At 36.6% G+C, this 18,720-nt stretch overlaps 1 pseudogene; it reads left to right on the forward strand.

The window, feature by feature from the left end:
• The first annotated feature begins 13,089 nt into the window (after positions 1–13,089).
• Positions 13,090–13,974, forward strand: LOC120604824 (cytosolic 5'-nucleotidase 3A-like; annotated as a pseudogene).
• The last annotated feature ends 4,746 nt before the right edge of the window (positions 13,975–18,720 follow it).

Raw genomic sequence — 18,720 nt, forward strand, 5'->3', positions numbered from 1 at the left:
ATATTGCTAGTCTGATTAAAGCATGGGTTGGTGATCTAGAGCTCTACCCACTCAGTCTCTCGTTATCTGTGTTATTTCTGAAGACTCAATGTGCTGTGCAGGTTGTAGTCTGAAAAGCACTAATCTAGGTCAACACCTTCATTAAGCAGAAGGAACTGAGACTTAGAGGTATGAAAAAACTTACTCAAAATCACATAGTAGTTAGTGGTAGATTTTATTCAGACCCTATTAAAGGTTTTCTGGGTTTTGTTTTTCTATCACTTTGCATGATGCTTAAGTAGTGATAATGGGCAAGGACTAGGGCGAAGCAAATAAGGTGTCTAGGATGCAAAATTTAAGGGGTTACTACCCGCTTTCAGGTCTGTGCAAGCATGACCTGTGCACTTGCAGAACCTTGAGAATGAGTGCTTTCTTAAATTTTATGTCCTAATTCTCTTGTCTCCCTAATCACAATCCTCCCTCTTATATTTAAAATATTAAATACAACTATTTACATATATTTACAAATATCCTACGTGCATCTTCTGCCTCTTGGTGTTTCTTGCCCTCTTCTCTTTGTCTTCCCTATTAGACTGTGAATCTTGGAGATCAAGGACAATGTCTTTCATCCTTATATTCCCAGGGTTTGGTTTAGTATATAGGAAGTGATGGATACTCAGTACTGTCTCTTTAATGGACAGATAGGTGGATGGATATAAATTCTGTCTTTTATGAAAGCTTTTCTGACATCTCAAATTCACCCTGAGCTCTCCATCCTCTGAACTCACAACACATTATCTAAATAACTCAATTCACATGTAATCATGTATGCTGACATAGCTTTTATGTTTATGTAACTCTTGTGCAGCAATTTAATTTTCTAATGCTCTGTCTTTATGCCCAATTAGTTTTAGTTAGTTAAGAGCAAAAGCCAATTTGTATTCTCTTTAAATTCTCTCAGCAGCCAGCCGAAGATTCTGCACATTAGTGTCAATGCAGCAAATAATTCTTCACTACATGAATGAAGAATGAATAAATAAATAAATGAATGAATGACATATCCTCAGTTGAAAAGAAAGTTTATAAAATTTATAAAAGAAAGTTTATAAAATTTGGTAACTGTTTTGTCTATTAAGTAAGTTATCTTGCGCAAATAGTTTTACCTCATTGGCCTCAGTTTCTTTATATGTAAAATGAGGAGGTGGTTTGGGTGATTCTGAAGGTATCTCTAGCTCTAGCATCCTGCAAATCTATGATTTTAGAAATCTGCCATGCAAGTGTTGTTCAGGTATAAATTTTGCTACTGCAAATCCACTTGTCATTCTGATAGAAATTTCCTAAATGTAGTTGATAACCCAATTTTTAAATGTTCAGGGAGTCCTAAAATTATGAACTGATGTGTGTCAAAATTAATTTGTAATATAATAGGTAAATCATAGTTGAACTATCTTTTGTAGTCTAGCCTGGAAATTACACACCTAGTATATAGAATTAATAATAATTCAAGTACACTTGCTTATTTATAGCATTATTTCTATGGGAAATAATTCTAATTTGGATCTTCAAGAACAAATCTTCTCAGGTTAGTGCATGGAAAAAAGAATGGAATGGGATGGAATGTTCCCATGACTTTAACCACAATAGTTAAAAAAAAAAAAAATTTCGCCTTCAGATTTCTATCTTAATTCAGAAAGTCATTAGAATGTAACCAGATGAAAGTGAGTATTTTATTATTTTAATAAAGTAAAATAGATCTTTTAAAATATCCAATTTTACCATTGTGTTCTCATTTAGCTATTTTCAGTATTTACTCTTTTCTGTAAAATATATGCAAGGCAGAAAATGGCATGTTAAAAATTCTTTAGAGAAATATGAGTAATCTTCCAAGAAACGCCTGGAAAAGATTTAACTCTTTTCTCACTTGCTTTCCCATAATGTATTTAATTAAAGTTCCATTGTTAAAAATCCATGGAGATTCCCTACGTGAACGATGTTCATGCTTAGTAACTAAATTAACGATGTGGAGAAATTGTAATTTTCTTAAGGAAAAGTATACGTTTCATAAGGAAGTATTTGGTGCTTCATGATATGCCTCATGCCATCCTGGAGTTCATCATTCATACTTACGGTCTGGGTATTTCAGTTCATGGCAACTAACCAACCTTGAACATTGTCATTCCCCCGCTAACTCCCCATTTATCTAGACCCTCATTCATTTATTAATCACTGAGTGTAAAGAAGAGCTCTGTGTTAGATCTGACAACATTATTTTACATGCCTGTCATTTACAGGTCTCTTAGATTCCGGTTCTTTCCATCTGTTCCTGTTGATTGTGATTGGCAAGTTAATCTTTCTTGAAAACTACTTCTTCTTCATTAGTCTTTCATTTTATCCATGGTCTTTATATCAAATCTGAACATTTCAGCCTCCATTTCAAGTCCTCTCTACCACATTATCAGACTTTTCTATGTCTGTTCAACATCATTTATGCCACCTTGCTGCCCCTTGGCCTTGATCTATGGTAGCTAATTAAGTTAATTTGTACTGCAAATTTGTGAGAGACAACTGAGGTGATGGGCCATGTCCACTAGTGCCTGACCTCCTTCACCCTTTCCTTCAACACTTATATTGCCTAAGCTCTTACTATAGGGCATCGTGCAATAACAATAAATATAACAACAATATGTTCCATTACAGAGAACTTACCTTGTCAGGCACTAAATTATTTTATATCCGACATCTCTGCTAAAACTGATCTCTGCTAAAACAATAACACGATTAGGTAGATATGGGTATTATTATCTCCATTTTGCAAACAAAAAAAACCAAGGCCCAAAGAATTAAGAAATTTGCACAAAGTTTTATAGCCAGAGCCAGGTGTTGGAGGTGGTCATTGAGAGGACGTGAATGCTGATTGACCCACCAGCCAGACCCAGGCAATCAGAGGCTCCTCACACTCCGCCCTTGTCCTTGAAATGTGGGTTCCACCTGCCTTCCCTGTACTAGAAGTTGCAAGGACACAGCCTTGAGAGGGTAATGTGTTGTTGAGATCATCTGGATGGTATACATGACTAAACCCAGTTAAAGCCTCTATATAAACTTTTAAGCTTCTGGCGGGTGAGTGTGGAGATCTACTTTTGTAGATATCCAAGGCAAGCCTCATAAGTAAGTTTCCTTGCTTGTTAAAACCATCACCCACCAATCTGGAGTGGTCTGCCTTCTTTGCTCTCTCCTTGACCTCTGTGTGTATGGGTGGGGGGTAGAGCGGGGGGGCAGTTGTGTTCAAATTTCACTCATGGAACTCCTGAGTTTTCGAACCAACACCAGGATTCAACCAGTCGGTATGACTCCAAGGCTTTGATCTTAACCATTATACCTTTTTGGTTCCCACAAATGACTGTGTGCTGTGAGGAGGGCAAAGACAGTCAAGATCCAGAGTCTGTACCACAAAGATGGCTGGTTAGTTTGGTAGTTCAGAGAAATACACAAACCACTGTCCTATAAGGCGGGGTATGTGAGAAGTATTAGAAAAATCAGCGTAAGGTACAGCCAATTTCAGAGTTGGGAGAGGGCTTCCCAGAAACTGTCTTTGAAAGATAGGTAGCATTTTAATGGTATCTGAACCATTCAAATTTATGTGTAATTTTATTCTGACTGTATTGTTTATTTTATTTTTATTGGTCTTTTCTTCAATTAGAGAAGTTCTTTTAAAGTAAGGTTCATGTCTTATGAACCTATATTTCCAAATATCACTTAGTACAGTGTTATGTACATAGTAAATGATAAACAATTTGTAATTAATCACCTGAAGATAAAATTGATTCATGAAAACAATTAAGTTAGGCTTTTACACAGTGCATTTTCTAAACACCATTGTCTCTTAAATGTTCTTACGGCAGCCTGATTTTTACCTTTCATCACATTTATCAACTTTCAAATATGAATTTTGTTGTCTCTCATATACCACTGAAGCCTGGGTGCTTACAACATTTGCACATAGTAGGTGTTAAATAAATATTTGTTGAATGAATGAAATAGGCCTCTCAAGAAAATCTTTCAAAAAGGCCTACTTTGACTTGATGAGTTTAGGAGATGTTGCATATTATACCATCCTCTTGGATATTCATAATTGCACATCAGCAAATGAAATTTCCAAGAATCCTGTAGTAAATAAATCTTCTTAAAATTGATTACATAATTTCTTAAATTAAATTGACTAAAGAGCCACACTTTCCCCTTTTTTCCCTAAGAAACATCTGTTAATATTCTGTAGTAAAATCACTGTTGAGCAGATACTCTTAGAAAAGCCATTTTGGGAGGGAATTTGGATGAAGCATGTGTCATACAACATTATGACAACTATAGATGCCGGGGAGTTTGCTCTCTTCATGATCCTTTCTGGCCAAAGGGACTGTGAATTCTAGAAGACGAAAACCAGGAAGATACCATCCTAAGACAGTCTTATCATTTACTCAAAGGGGGCTGTTCTCTGCTGTGATTCTTCAGCATGCGACAATTGAAGACTTTTATTCAAAATAGCTGCTCGATTGAGGAGGATTTTTTTTGTGTGTGTCTGTTTCTGACATTCAACTGTGAACTTCACATTATATAAAAGTACTGTGAGAGAACTAACTTCACAGGGCTCACAGAGTAATAATAATAAAGATGAAAGGTTGGAAGCAATGTCTTTGAAGAAAGGTTAAATGAGTTGGAATAATTTTATTTAAAGAAAAAAATATGAAGAAAGGACAGACCTAATGAAGTAAGATTCAACATGAAGTAGGCTGTCTAGTTTTTCATCATCATATGACTATAAGGCCAGAGGCTGGTCCTGTCTGATGCTTCCTTTCCGGCCTCTGGTTATCTCTGATTCCAGAACTTATGCCAGCAGTCATTCCCTGCTTTTGTATCAATATCAAAGCTATACTCACTTTTTTAAGACTAACAAATAAATGCTTACTGTGTATCAGACAATGTTCCAAGTACATTTCATGCATCATTATTCATTTATTCAGTAAATAGTTTTCAAGTGCTTCCTGTGTGCCAGACAGGCCCACCTTTGGTGTTTGGAATACATCAATGAATAACAAATAAAAAAAAAACTCTTGCCTTGTGGAACTTATGCAGTAGCGAACAGGGACAGACAATAAACACAATCAATAAGTAAATTATATAGTATGTAGAAAGGTGATAAATGTTCTGAAAAATATAGAGCAGGGAAATTGGAAAGAGTGTGTGTGTGTATGAGGGGAGGTGGGCTGTAATCTTAAATAGATTGGTCAGAACGGACCTAACTGAGGCAATATTTGAGCAAAGTTTTGAAACCTATGAACAAAACTGTGTGGTTATCTGGAGGAGAAAATGTTGGCAGCAAGGAACCATCAAGTTAAGGGCTCTAAATCAAGAATGAGTTTGTTGAGTTCAAGAAACCATAAAGAGGTCAATGTGGCTCGGCACTGGGTTTTAGCGAGCTGATTACACAGGGCCTTTGACCATGAGAAGGACTTTGGCTTTCGCTTGAAATGAAATACAGAGTTATTAGAAGACTTTGAGCAGAGGGATGTCATGTCTCACTTCCGTTTTAAAAGGGTCATTCTGTCTAAGAGGATGAAAGTGGAAGTAAGACAATGAGTTGGAAGGTGATTCCCACTATATAATAAAGCAGGCGAGCAAAGATGAGGCCTCAGACCAAATAGTAACAATGGAGTTGGTAAGAATTGATCAGATACTGAATATTTGTTCTGAACACAAGGCAACCGGATTAGCTGGAAGTGTGTGAGAGAAAGAGGGAAGTCAAAGATAACGCTAAGACTTATTAACTTCAACTAATCTTTACAGCCTGATAGGTTATATTATTGACTTTATTTTACGGAAGAGAAAACTTAAGCTTAGAGAGGTACTAACTTTAGATACTTTGGCTAGTAAGTAGCAGAGCTGGGATTTGAACACAGGATTGTCTGAGTACAAAGCCTGGGCTTCTTAATCATAATGTATGGCATCTGGTGGCATTGAGTTAGTACTTGGAACTCTGACCTTAGATCTCCAAGAAACTAATTTCAGGTGTGTTTTCTGCTTACACAGTTCCTACTGTGAAAACCAGTTTCCATTAACAAGTAAAGCTCCTGTTTTGTTGGTGGAGGAGGTGAAGAGAACAGCAGAGATGAACGGAGATGGACAAAGCAAGGGGAAGATAAAGCCATATCTTGGAGAAGAACTGTTCACAGCAAATCCCCACCAGAACTGCTCAGAAAGCTTGATGTGAATGAGGGTTGCTGTTTCCTCTGCCTGAAAAAACTCTAGTTCCAACAATTTTTTGACTCAATAATAGTTTAGTGGTTTCTTTAGGACTGTGAAGTTTAGGTATTTTCCTGACATCAAGAGCAGTTCAATGAAGAATAACTAACATTTTTTAAGCTTCTCTTATTGAATCAACAAAATATGAGATGTGCTTTTGATGAATTTATAATCAGGCTGATTTTAACATATCCAGGAATGAAGTTTCTTCTATTTAACAACAAAATAAAATTAAGTAAATTCTATAAAAATTAAGCAATTTAGTAAAAATGCATTCAAACTAGTTTTGCATTACACAAGTTAAACATTTGACTGACTTTTGTTTTCCCAGTAATTGTAACATTGTGTAAGTTTCAGGAAGAATTTGCACCTTTGTTTCTTGTTGATAATAACAAAAGTATTTTCCATTTATTAAGCACAGATATTACCTCATGCACCAGGCAAGTTGCAAAATTGTAGAGTTACCTTATGTAATCCTACGACAATAATGTGGGAAATAATTAGCTAATTAAGCATTCACCTTAAATATATGAAAAACTAAGACTCAGAGAAATTAATGATTTGACCAAGGTCATATAAGCAGTTAAGTAGTGGAATCAAGATTTAAATACAAGTTTGACTTCAAACTGAAGCACATTTTTCTATCTTTACAGCCCCCATTCTCTAAGATTGTCCTTACAGGAATGCCGGGTTCTTAATAATACTGTTAACTATTGTTAAACAGTACAAATAGCTTTCCAGAGTTCATACAAAGCAAATTCTCTGCTTTGTATGGACAAGGAACCAAGAAGATTATAAACTGTACCCTGTTTATTTATAATAAATCTATTAACTACTAAAACTACGCACACACACACACACACACACACACACACACACCCCTTTGGCATTTAAATGATACTTTAGCATTTAAATGATACTTCCCTTCTTCAAAGCATTTTAATTCTGATCTCTCTTTAATACACATTTTATGCCCAGGTTACTAAATAGAACACTTTTTATCACTGAAGCTTTTCCTGGTTCTTATCTAAGACTCCAGGAGATTTGAATATTCTCACTGTGACCTGGAGATTTCTCTAGAGGCAAATTTGTGGTATCTGGTAATTATATGGAAAGTTCCTCTTATGAGAGGTTTCTCAGACATTTGCCTTCCCTGACTTCTGCCCACTTTTCTCTTCTCCTTTAAATGTTCTCCACTGTGACTAACTTTTAGTTTTCATAATCACATGAAAAACAAAAAAAAACCCCCAGTTACCTAAGGCAGCAACAGTACAAATAGCTTCCCAGGGTTCATAATAACAGTTTCCCTTGTTATTACAGCCAATCACAAAGACTGAATGAAAGAGAAGGACTAAAATGAGGTGGGCGCCTAGCAGCCCTAGCTCTAACATGTTAATGTTTTGACATATTTGTTTCTGATCTTTTAATTTAACAACTCGTTAATCATGCAGTTGTAACTATGCTTGTACCTTTACTGATGCAATTTCCCACTTCCCTTTCCAGAGGTAATAACTGCTCTCAGGTTGATGATTCTTCGTTCCACACGTGTTTTTACCCATCCATTACACCTATGTGTTTACATCAATAGATGATATCGATTTGGATATGTTTAGTGTTTACCATATAGGAAGCACACTTGTATAACTTGCTTTTTTTCCTGCTCAATATTGTTTTAAAGATTTATCCGCACAGATTCATGTGGCTGTATTTCATCAATTTTACCTAACAAATAGCTTTCTATTAGACGAATATACCCTAGATTTTTAATCCATCTTTTGTTTATAAGCACTAAGGTTAAGTTCAATATTTTGCTGTTATAAAGAAACTTCAGTAAACTTCCTTATACACATTACTGTATACATTTGTGTTAGAGTTCCTCTAATTTATAGAGCAGAATTTATCTAGAGATAGATAATATGGTTTGTAGAATGTGTGTGTTTATCTTTATTTATTTAATTCGAAACATTCTCCTTAGCTTTATTGAGATATAATTAACATATAACATTATGTAAGTTTAAGGTGTACAATGTGTTGATATGATAAACTTGGGTTTACAAAATGATTACCACCATGTTGATGGAGGTCATTGAGAAGACGTGAGTGCTGACTGACCGGTGAGCTAGACCCAGGCAATCGAAGTCTCCTAACCTCCCCATCCCCATCCCTGGAACGGTTCTGCTCACCGTTCCCATAGCTGGTACCCTTTCAAGGACAAACCACGAGAGAATAAGATGTTGTTGAGAACACCTGGATGGTTTACATAACTGAACCTTGTTAAGGCCTCTGTATAAAGTTTTAAGATTCCGGTGGATAGTTGCAAAGATCCACTCATCTTGAGGCCATCCAAGACAAGCTTCATATATAAGTTCCTTTGCTTATTAAACTTGCCATCTACCTACCTGGAATGGTCTGCTTCTTTCTTAGGTCTCTCCTTGCCCTTTGTGTATGGGGCCCAGTTTTAGATTTCACTCAGGAAACTTCCAAGTTTTCAAACCATAACACCCTAGTTTTAGCTAACACCTCCATCACATCACGTAATTACAATTTTTTTATTTCTTATTTTTTTTGTGGAGTGGACATTTAAGATTTACTTTGTTAATAACTTTCGAATGAGTGTTTAAAGAAGATGTGTTTAAAGAAGATACATATACAATGGAATGTTATTTGGCCACGAGAAAGAAAGAAATCTTATTCCCTGTGACAGCATGGATGGACCTTGAGGGCGTTATGCTAAGTGAAATAAGTCAGACAGAGAAAGACAAATACTGTATGATATCACTTATATGTAGAATCTAAAGAAGCTGAACTCATAGGAATTAGAGAGTAGAATGATGGTTACCAGGGCCTGGGTGCTGGAGGAAAAGGGAAAATGGTGGTCAAAGGGTACAGATTTAGAAGATGAGTAAGTTCTGGTGATCAAATGCATGGCATAGTGACTTGAGTCAACAATAATTATATACTTGAAAGTTAAATGAGTAGGTCTTAAATATCCCCTCCACTCTTAACCTGCTGTAAGTGCACCTCTTTTCCAGCTGGACTCCACTGTATTGCCACTGATACGCTGATAGTTTTTTGAGAACGCCTGCTGTAACCAGTGACAGAGGGTTTGCTTGATCCTTAAGTTTAAGTGGGTAAAGCTTGCCTCCGGGGCTGAGTGCTTCCAGATGTTCCTTGTTACCACTTGTCATATTAAATATTTATTCATTTACTTGATTTTGTCTCTTATTACTTAGAAGCCCTTTCCTCATAGTTATTTTTTTTTTAGCTCTCACTGTCTAGTATCTCGTGGCATCTAGTTGTCTGCTTAGAACAAAATGCTGCCTTTTAAGAATTAAAAAAAAAAAATTCAACTACTTTATGTCTTTTAGGTGAATTATAACTCGAAGTAGCCAGAACACTCTCCTATTCAATAATTCACAGGTTATTATATTATTCGATTATCCCAACTTCCTGTGTCCCCAAGGCATGCCAGTGTAATGCCAGGGAGAGAATGGAATAACGCTGGCAGAGGGGGAAATGTTTAATTAGGGGTAATTAATGTTGTAATCAACTAAGGTTTTTGATGTGGTTTCTAGTCTGAAAGTGTAATTTGGAAATGTCTGACACGAGAGTACTTGACTTCTAAAATTATATCTAATGTAGACTAAACACCATCAAACCTATCAGAGGGGGATTTAACTTCTTAATGTAGGCACAGCCTTAGATAACTCATTCTGATACTTTTAGTAGTGTACTCAACTCACTTTAGACCAGTTCCATTATAATGATTTATTTATTGAAACCCATCTGTGTACTTGACTTTGAATAGCCATAAATGAAAACCTAGGGCTTCCACAGGGGCCTGCCCAAGCTAAGTTCTGTTGGTTAATATCCTGGTATTATTGGACAATAGATTGGTCTACAGCTCAAAAAATTCTCTGAAGTTTATATTAATCATGAAAATGTTGAAAAGTGATTATATTTTGTATTAGCTCTAAGCCAAAGTTACAATCATTTGTTTCTTAAGTACCTAACATGGTTGATGAAAAAGCTCTTAGGTTATACTTCAGAGCATCAATATATGGATAAACTCTTCGTTTATTGATTAATGATTAAATGAAAGTCACTTGCCTTCACAAAGGACAAGCCCCATTAGTGCTTATGTCTATACTTTCAATGGATATGCAAGGAAGTTCTGGTAAGTGTATCACTACTATAAATTTTACTCAAATTTTGCTAACTTTGGCTTAGTGTCCCATCCCGTGCAAACCACAGCACAGTGTTCTGGGACTTGGCTACTGAAAGTGTGGTCTGGTTGACCAGTAACTTCGGCATCACCTGGGAGCTTGAGCAGGCCACCCCAGATCTGCTGAATCGGAAACTGTATTTTTAATAAGACCTCTATTTTTAACAAGATTCATATGCACTTTCAAATCTCAGAGATATTTTGTCTAGTCCATCTTTGAACTGTTAGAGCTGTGAGACCGTAGAAGTCTTTCTCCCTCTCTCAGTAGAAAACAAGGCCCAGAAGGCTTAAGAGTTTTACCAAGTTACTAAAAAACAGGTAGTAAGCGGCAGACACATGTAGTTAGATCAGGTCCTGTGCCATGTGTTGCTGACATCCATTTCAGCTGTCTGCCCAGCAGGTCATTCTCCTCCCTCTGTAAAAGCCTGAGCATTGCCTCTTTTGGGGAGGTCCCCTCTGCACTGTCAGTCTAAGGAGACTTCCTTACATCTCTCCGGCCTACCTCTACCCACAGGTGGTGTGGCTTAAGATGAGTTAATCAGCTTCTGTCTCTAGAGCATGTGATCTTGAGCAGATACACACTGGGATGTAAGGCGATCGAAGTCAAATCATCTCAGGGCAGCACCACAGAGAAAGACCAAGGAGCTCCCACCTGCTGCTCCAGGCTCCAGGCTCCAGGCTCCAGGCCCCAGGAGATGAGCCAGTTCCTGTGATGATAGAGTTGTTCAGCAATTCCTTCTGTTCCACTCCTTAGAAATAATCAATGTAAATTCTTTCTTTATAAAAAATATATATTCCTTTCAGAATTTCTAGGCATAAACCAGTGTATGTGTCTTTTTAAATGGTGCAAATTGGATCATCTCATAGACACTATTCTGAATCTTGTTTATTTACTTAGTATAGGCCATAATTCCTTGTTGAGAACATTTAGGACCAGTTGAGTTTAGGAGTTCAGAATATTTTGGGTATTAGAGTAGTGATACTGTGCATATACCAAATATCACACAACACAGTTGGTGGAGTCTGAGGCAGTAACCCACAGTTAAATGCAATTAATTGTTTTTGCACTGGAAGGTAGGAGTGTTCTATTCACACCAAGTGAGATCAATTAAGACTACATATTTTCATGTCAGGATGGGTAGATACTTGCCGTCAAGTGAGTTTAGAACTGGTCTAATTTTGCCACCAATTACATTTCAAAAAAAAACCTTTTAATTTTTAGAGTGTTTTGGATTTTAGAATTGTGGGTAAGAAATTGTAGAGCATGTAATAGGTCTTGAAGATATGATATCCAAATCAGTACTTATGGATGGATATACATCAATCTTTGTCATGTCTGTAGAAGTTTGCCATTATATGAATGCAATATAATTTATTTAACCAGTCTTCTATTGATGGGTATTTAGGATTTTCCAATTTCTGCTCTTACATATAATACTGCAGTAATCATCCTTGTATGTTTGTCTTAATGCAAAATTGTACAAATGTGAAATAATAATTTAAATGTATAAACAAGTAATTTCAGGAAAAATATTGTTCATTTTCAAGCTGCAATTGATTTCTCCTATTATTGAGACAATATATGTAGAAAATTCTAAATCTAATGGTGGAAAATACCCTAATAAATGAAAATAGCTCAGTAACATGAGCAACTTCAAGAGTTTTTGTGCACAAGCTTCTCAGTCTATCAAAGAGAGAACTATAATATATGACTTCAATCAATACTGAGTCCCTATAAATAGTGAGTGTTCTGAGTGCCTGAGAAACAGCAGAAATCCAAAACAGATGATCTCTACTATGATGGAGCTTACATTTTAATGAGAAAGACCAACAATAAACATGAAAACAAAGTAAAATATTTAGTATGTTAGATAGTGATAAGCAGTAAATAAAAAATTAATAAAGCAGGAAAAGGTAATTGAACATGTCAGCATGGGAGATTGAAATTTTAGACAGCATGGCCAGGGAAAGCTTTGCAGAAAATATCTACACAGAGCCTGAAAGAATAAGGGAACTAGCTATGTAGATATTTGGGGAGGAGCAATCAAGGCAGCTGAAGCAGTGTGTGCAAAGATACTAAGGTAGGATTATGCCTGCAATGTTCAGAAGTTAGAGAAGGGCAGTGTAGTGGAAGAGAGCTTAACAAGATTATGATGCGGGAGAAGGAAGTGAGTGCAGAAAAGCACCAGAGGGTCACATGGAGGGGCTTTAAATGTTTCAGTAAAGAATTTGGTTTGTGTGGTGTGTGGTACTGGGATCCCTTGCAGAATTACAAACAAGATGGTGACCTGGTTGGTGCCTTAAGAGGGCCTCTCTGGCTTCTTTTTGGTTGGGGAGCCTCATGAGGCTCACAAGTCTCCCTCCATGGACCCAGCAGCCGCGGCGTGGGTGGGCGTGGTAACCATTGCCAGTGTTTGCACCCTGGTGGTGAGGTTAGTGCTGGCCTAGTATATATTCACCTGAAGAGGAAGCCAGGGTGGAAGAACAAGATCATTGAGATGCCTATATGCAACCTCTGCATCTCTGGATAGTGCTTACCACCTATGCTGTTGTTCTAGGACCAATTCAAAGACAGATTGGATAACCAAGATATGACTAATCAAGATTCTGCTGATGTGTGAAAATGATTCTAGAATTCCAGAAAATTTCAGTTCCCATCAGGAACCTACAAAAGTAGAAGAAATTATCTGTGGTCTTATCAAAGGAGGAGCTGTCAAACTTCAGAGAAAAATATACTTTGATATGACACTGAATAGATTTTCCTATAAAAGGAAAAGATGTCCAACATGTCATAATGTCATTGTCAACTGTAATCTGGTTTTAGGTGAATGTCAGAAAAAGTCATTGCAACTAAAAGAAAAATATCATGCTACCGAAATTGATTCTGTTCTTACCATAGAAGAGAGTACCCTTATATGGTAGAATGGTACACTAAATCACACAGTTTGCTTGATGAACAGACTTTACCGAAAGCTAAAATTAAAGAAATTGTGGCAGAATCTGACGTTTTGCTCAAGGAAGGGTATGAGAATTTCTTTGATAAGCTTTGACAACACAGAATCCCTGTATTCATATTTTTGGCTGGTATTGGTAATATGCTAGAGGAGATTATCTGTCAAGCTGGTGTCTATTATCCAAATGTCGAAGTAGTTTCCAACTTCATGGATTTTGATGACGGTGGGATGCTCAAAGGATTTAAAGGAGAATTTATTTGCATATTTAACAAACATGATGGTGCGTTGAAGAACACAGAATATTTCAATCAACTAAAAGACAATAGCAACATAACTCTGCTGGGAGACTCTCAAGGAAATTTAAGAATGGCAGATAGAGTGGCCAATGTTGAATGCATTCTGAAAACTGGATATCTAAATGATAGAGTGGATGCACTTTTAGAAAAGTAAATGGACTCTTATGATATTGTTCTAGTAAAAGATGAATTATCGGAGGTAGCTAACTCTATCTTACAAAAATAATCTGTAAATGAGCATTCTTCAAGAAGACATCACTGCAGTGGGTGCTTGTGTGTTCGTCTTGCTGAAAGACTTTTATTTATAATATATTCTTGCTCTTGAGGTTTTTTTCTCTATATTACTGAAGAGTTTTCATATATGCTTAATCCATCAGCTGGAAGCTCCTTTTTCTCCACCTCTCTCAATACGCTGCTCACCAGTTTTAACATTCCAAAAAAAAAAAAATCTTAAAATAAAGGGCTTCTCTGTGTTAATACTATACTGAAAGGAGACAAGGGCAAAGGTATGGAAGACTATGGGTAGGAGGCTATTAAACTAATCCAGGCAAGAGATGATGGTGGTAATGGTAGAGTGGTGGGACGTGGCTGAATTCTGGATATAATTCGAAGGTAAATTTAATAAGAGTTATTGATGAATGTGATATGGGGTGTGGAAAAAAATTAATAATGATTCTGCAGTTCATGGAGCAGCTGGAAGTTGCCACCAAGTGAGATGGGAGCAAACTGCAGTAAAAAACAGGTGGCAGGGGAAAATCAGGAGCTCTGGCTTGGATGAAGTGAGTTTGAAATGTCTACGAGACAGACTAGTGAAGATATGGAGTAGATAGCTGGAGTGTAAGAGAAGAGATTTTGGTTGAAGATATAAATTTGGCAGTCATTAATGCATAGATGGATTTAAAGCCTTGAGGCTGCATGAGATCATGTAGGGAGTGAGTACAGGTGGAATGAGAGGTCTAAGGACTGAACTGAAGGAATTCCAACATTTAAAGATTAGAGGAAATAGCTAAAGAGATTCAGAAGGACCATTTCTTCTGAACAGAGAGGGAGGAGAAAAACCAGGAGAGGGCGGTGTCCTGGGAGCCAAGTGAAGACAATATTTCCAGGAGGAGAGAGATCGACTGCAGTAAACGCTGCTGCCAGGTCAAGTTAGGAGAGGAATTTGGCATTGGACAGTCATTATTAACCTAATAAAAGCAATTTCGGTGGAGTGGAGGGGATGAAAGGCTGTCTGCAGTTAGGTTCATGATAGATAGTCGGAGAGAAATAAAAGACAGTGAGTACTGACAATTGTTTTAGAAAGTTTTTGTGGGTGTATGTGAAGAAAAGAAGAGAAAGGCAGTGGAACCTGGAGGAAGCAACAGGAATCAATATAAGTGTTAATTTTTTTAGATGGGAGGATAAATGGAATGTTTATATGCTAATGAGAATGTTTCAGTAGAGAGGAAAAGAATGGATGCTGCAGGAGAGAGAGGGGAAGATTGTTGTTCCTGAGCAAATGAAAGGAGACAGGGTCTAGTGCACAGGGGCCTGGCTTCATCCAAGCTCATCCATAGTAATAGGAGAGATGATAGTAGGTGGGAGATATAGTAGGAACTTGGGGAAGTTCTGGGTTTTCTTGTTTTTTTTTTTTTATTTTTTTTATTTTTTGATGAGAACATTGAAGTTCTATTCTCTTAGCAAATGTTAATTATACAATACAGTGTTATCAACTATAGTCACCTGTTTTACGTTGTATCCTCGGACCGTATTCATCTTATGGCTGAAATTATGTATCCTTTTACCAACATCTTCCAATTTCCCCCATCTACTCTCTGTTTCTATGAGTTTGACTTGTTCTTTTTCTAAAGATTCCCCATATAAATGATACCGCGTAGTATTTGTCTTTCTCTGGCTCATTTTACTCAGCATAATGCTTTCATGTTGGAAATGTTAGGATTTCTTTCCTTCGGATGGCTGAGTAATATTCCATTGCAAATAAGTAGCACTTTTTCTGAAGTTCTGTGTTTATGCTTCAAAAATGTGAAGTTACCTCATTGGTGTGAGTAAAGCAGGACTCAGGTGGGAAGGTGTGAGATGGGAGACTACTATTAATTATTATGGTCCCTATGTTACTGCTTGAGAATTAAAACTATGTACACATACTAATGCAATAATACATAAATATTTTTAAAAAGGAAGAGAGGAGAATGTCTGCTTTACTTCTATACGGAAATATTGAGGCAATCCTCGAGATGAATGGGGGGACAGAGAAACCACAGAGGAAAGGAAAGACCAGGTGTGCAGTCATGGTTTTTTAGAAGACACCAAATATCAGAACATATAAAAAAAATTTTGAGGCTCTTAAAACATGAAGAATATGAGAAGTATAAAATCACATTACTGCATTTCAGCTAGTCTCCTATTGGAAAGGATTCCATCTCTTATAATTACAAATATATTTTAGTGGTCAAGCAATGCTAACCTTAACATTTCTGCCTCTCATTCTCAAATAAATAGTTATGCAGCTCTATGGATGGAGGTGTTGGGAACAGTATACCTGTGAAAGGGAGCTTTTTAGCATCCTTTCCTAATGTGAAGGCTATGACTGGAGCATCTCTCTGTCTCTGTCTTTTACTTTCTCTGTACCCCACACTGCTCTCTCTCTCTCCCTCCTTCATCTTGTAGCAAGACATGGGCTTCCTTACGTCATATTCTCAGTGAGGATCTTTTTTATTTTCCTGGAAATCTCCTTCATTTCTCCCTCTTCTTATTTAAATAATACTTATTTTTCAAAATTTAGATCACATTTAATTTTCTTGCTGAAACTGCTTTTGATCAATTTTTTGATCATTCCTCAGTTACCTTTTCTTATTCTTTAGTTCTCTCTATACCTGGAGTGATATAAGGTCTATGGTTGGGAATAGTGAAAGGATGTTAGGGTATGCAGAACTGGTGAGAATCTGTATGTGGAAAGCTCCCTACTAAGAAATCAAAAGTTAAAAACAAACTTTTAATACAGCAGCTTAGAAGAGAAAAGGAAGTTTTCAATGTGGCAGAGTTGAACTAAGAATCAGGAAATTTGGATTTTAGCCCTGACTCTGTCACTAGCTGTAGAGCTTTGATCAAGTTATGTAACTTCTCTGGCCCTTGTCTTTAAAATTAATGGGCTGGACTAGGCAATTCAACACTAGATACAATGGCTAAAATGCAAATATTCAGTTTCATTTTAAAAAAAAATTTTAAATGACAGTTGACATACATTTAGTTTCGAGTGTACAACATAGCGAGTCAACATTTATGTACCTTAAGAAGTGATCACCACAATAAGTCTAGTAACCATCTGATTCAGCTGTTTTTAGAAGTAGGGAGAGTGTTAGTTGGGGGCAGATTTTTGCCTTGATGGGAATGTGGGATTATGTGTTGGCTCTGGACTTCATGTCCCTCAGACATTGTGCATTGTTGGAACCATTCACTTTCCTTTTGAGTGACCATCTACCCCCTCGGCTTTTTACATGCTATACCTGCTCTTGCTAGTTATGATCTTTGTTCCAATCCACTTACCTTGGCCCACTCCTTCATGATCTACATCCTCTCAGCTTTATACTTATTTGTTCTTTCTTATTTTTCTATCTCTAATTCTCTTTTCAGACTTAATGTTCAGTATTATATTCCTGGCTACAAATCTGTTTCTACCTTGATATTTGATCTCGCTGTGGATCTAATTCTTTCTTGAGTACATATTTCTCCTTGCTCTACTGAAGTTGAATATCTTGGGGTCTACTTTCTTCTGAGACTCAGACTCAAGGAAATCACTCCAATATTCCAGGTCTAAGCAATGACTCTGGAGTTGGTGTCATCTTGATAATGCAATTGTAGTTCCCTACATGTCAGAATCAATGTTTTTTTTTTCTTCTGAAGATTCCCTCCAACAATCTCATATAATCTTGAACTCTTATCAGATTCTTCCTTTTTGTAAATTCATACATTTCTACTTTTCACAACCCCGTCTAGCTTACTTTTTATTGGAGGACCTTATAAAAACAAAATGAATAAGAGTAGACAAAGAACTTAAAAGTCAAGAGCTGACTTGTTTCTTCCTCTTTTATTTTCTCCTCTTCCGACCTTTAATATAGTAATAGGAGTTGTAGTGTATGACTACTAATATATGTGTTTAAATTTAATGAAACGTATCTATTCTAAATAATCATCCTGCTTTTTCTTACAGGGAATTGTATTTTATCATTCTATTAATATCTTATTTATTAATTTCTTATAATTAAATTCATTAATTGATTTCCTATTAAATAATTCCATACTGCACAATGAACCCCAGTGCCTGGCTGAATAAAGCAAGTATCAGTTTTGTTGTAGGAACAGAAACTCATATAAACTAGCTTAGGTCAGAAACAAAAAGAAGAATTTATTGGATGTGCAAAGGTACCCCTAGTAACTATATAGTAATAATTATAGAGCTATGTCATAAGGCACTGGAACCAGAACTAGAAAATTTGAATCCAAAGTTATTTGCTCTGTCTTTCTTAGAATGTTTGATCTCTTGGCTGAATTTCTTTTGACACATCTACTTTATTTTTCCTTGATCTTACTGTAGATTATTTTACAATGCTGTGGCCTACTTATTGGTCCCAGCCTCTGCTTTTTCTGACTCTCTAGTTTTAGCATCAGAAACCAAGTGAAATCTAGCTTCTGTATTTCAATTCTAAATTCCAAGAAGAGATTCTGATTGCGTTTTTGGTCAAGTACAAACTTTTCGTCCAATCAGCAGTAGTGAGGGAGGGACAGAGACATGCTCTATAAACATGGCTACAAATGTGGGCATGGGCACAGGGTTGCATTTACTCCAGAAGGTCCCAAATATGTTGGCATAGAATAGTTCCTCAAAACATGTTTGTTGCATTTAATGTCAGGCTCACAAATAAAATTTATACAAAATAAATCTTTCCAACCTCCTTGGATTCTTTCTCGCATTGTT

This window comes from Pteropus medius, unplaced genomic scaffold (assembly GCF_902729225.1).
Source record: "Pteropus medius unplaced genomic scaffold, Ma_sr-lr_union100, whole genome shotgun sequence".
NCBI classification, from domain to species: Eukaryota; Metazoa; Chordata; class Mammalia; order Chiroptera; family Pteropodidae; genus Pteropus; species Pteropus medius.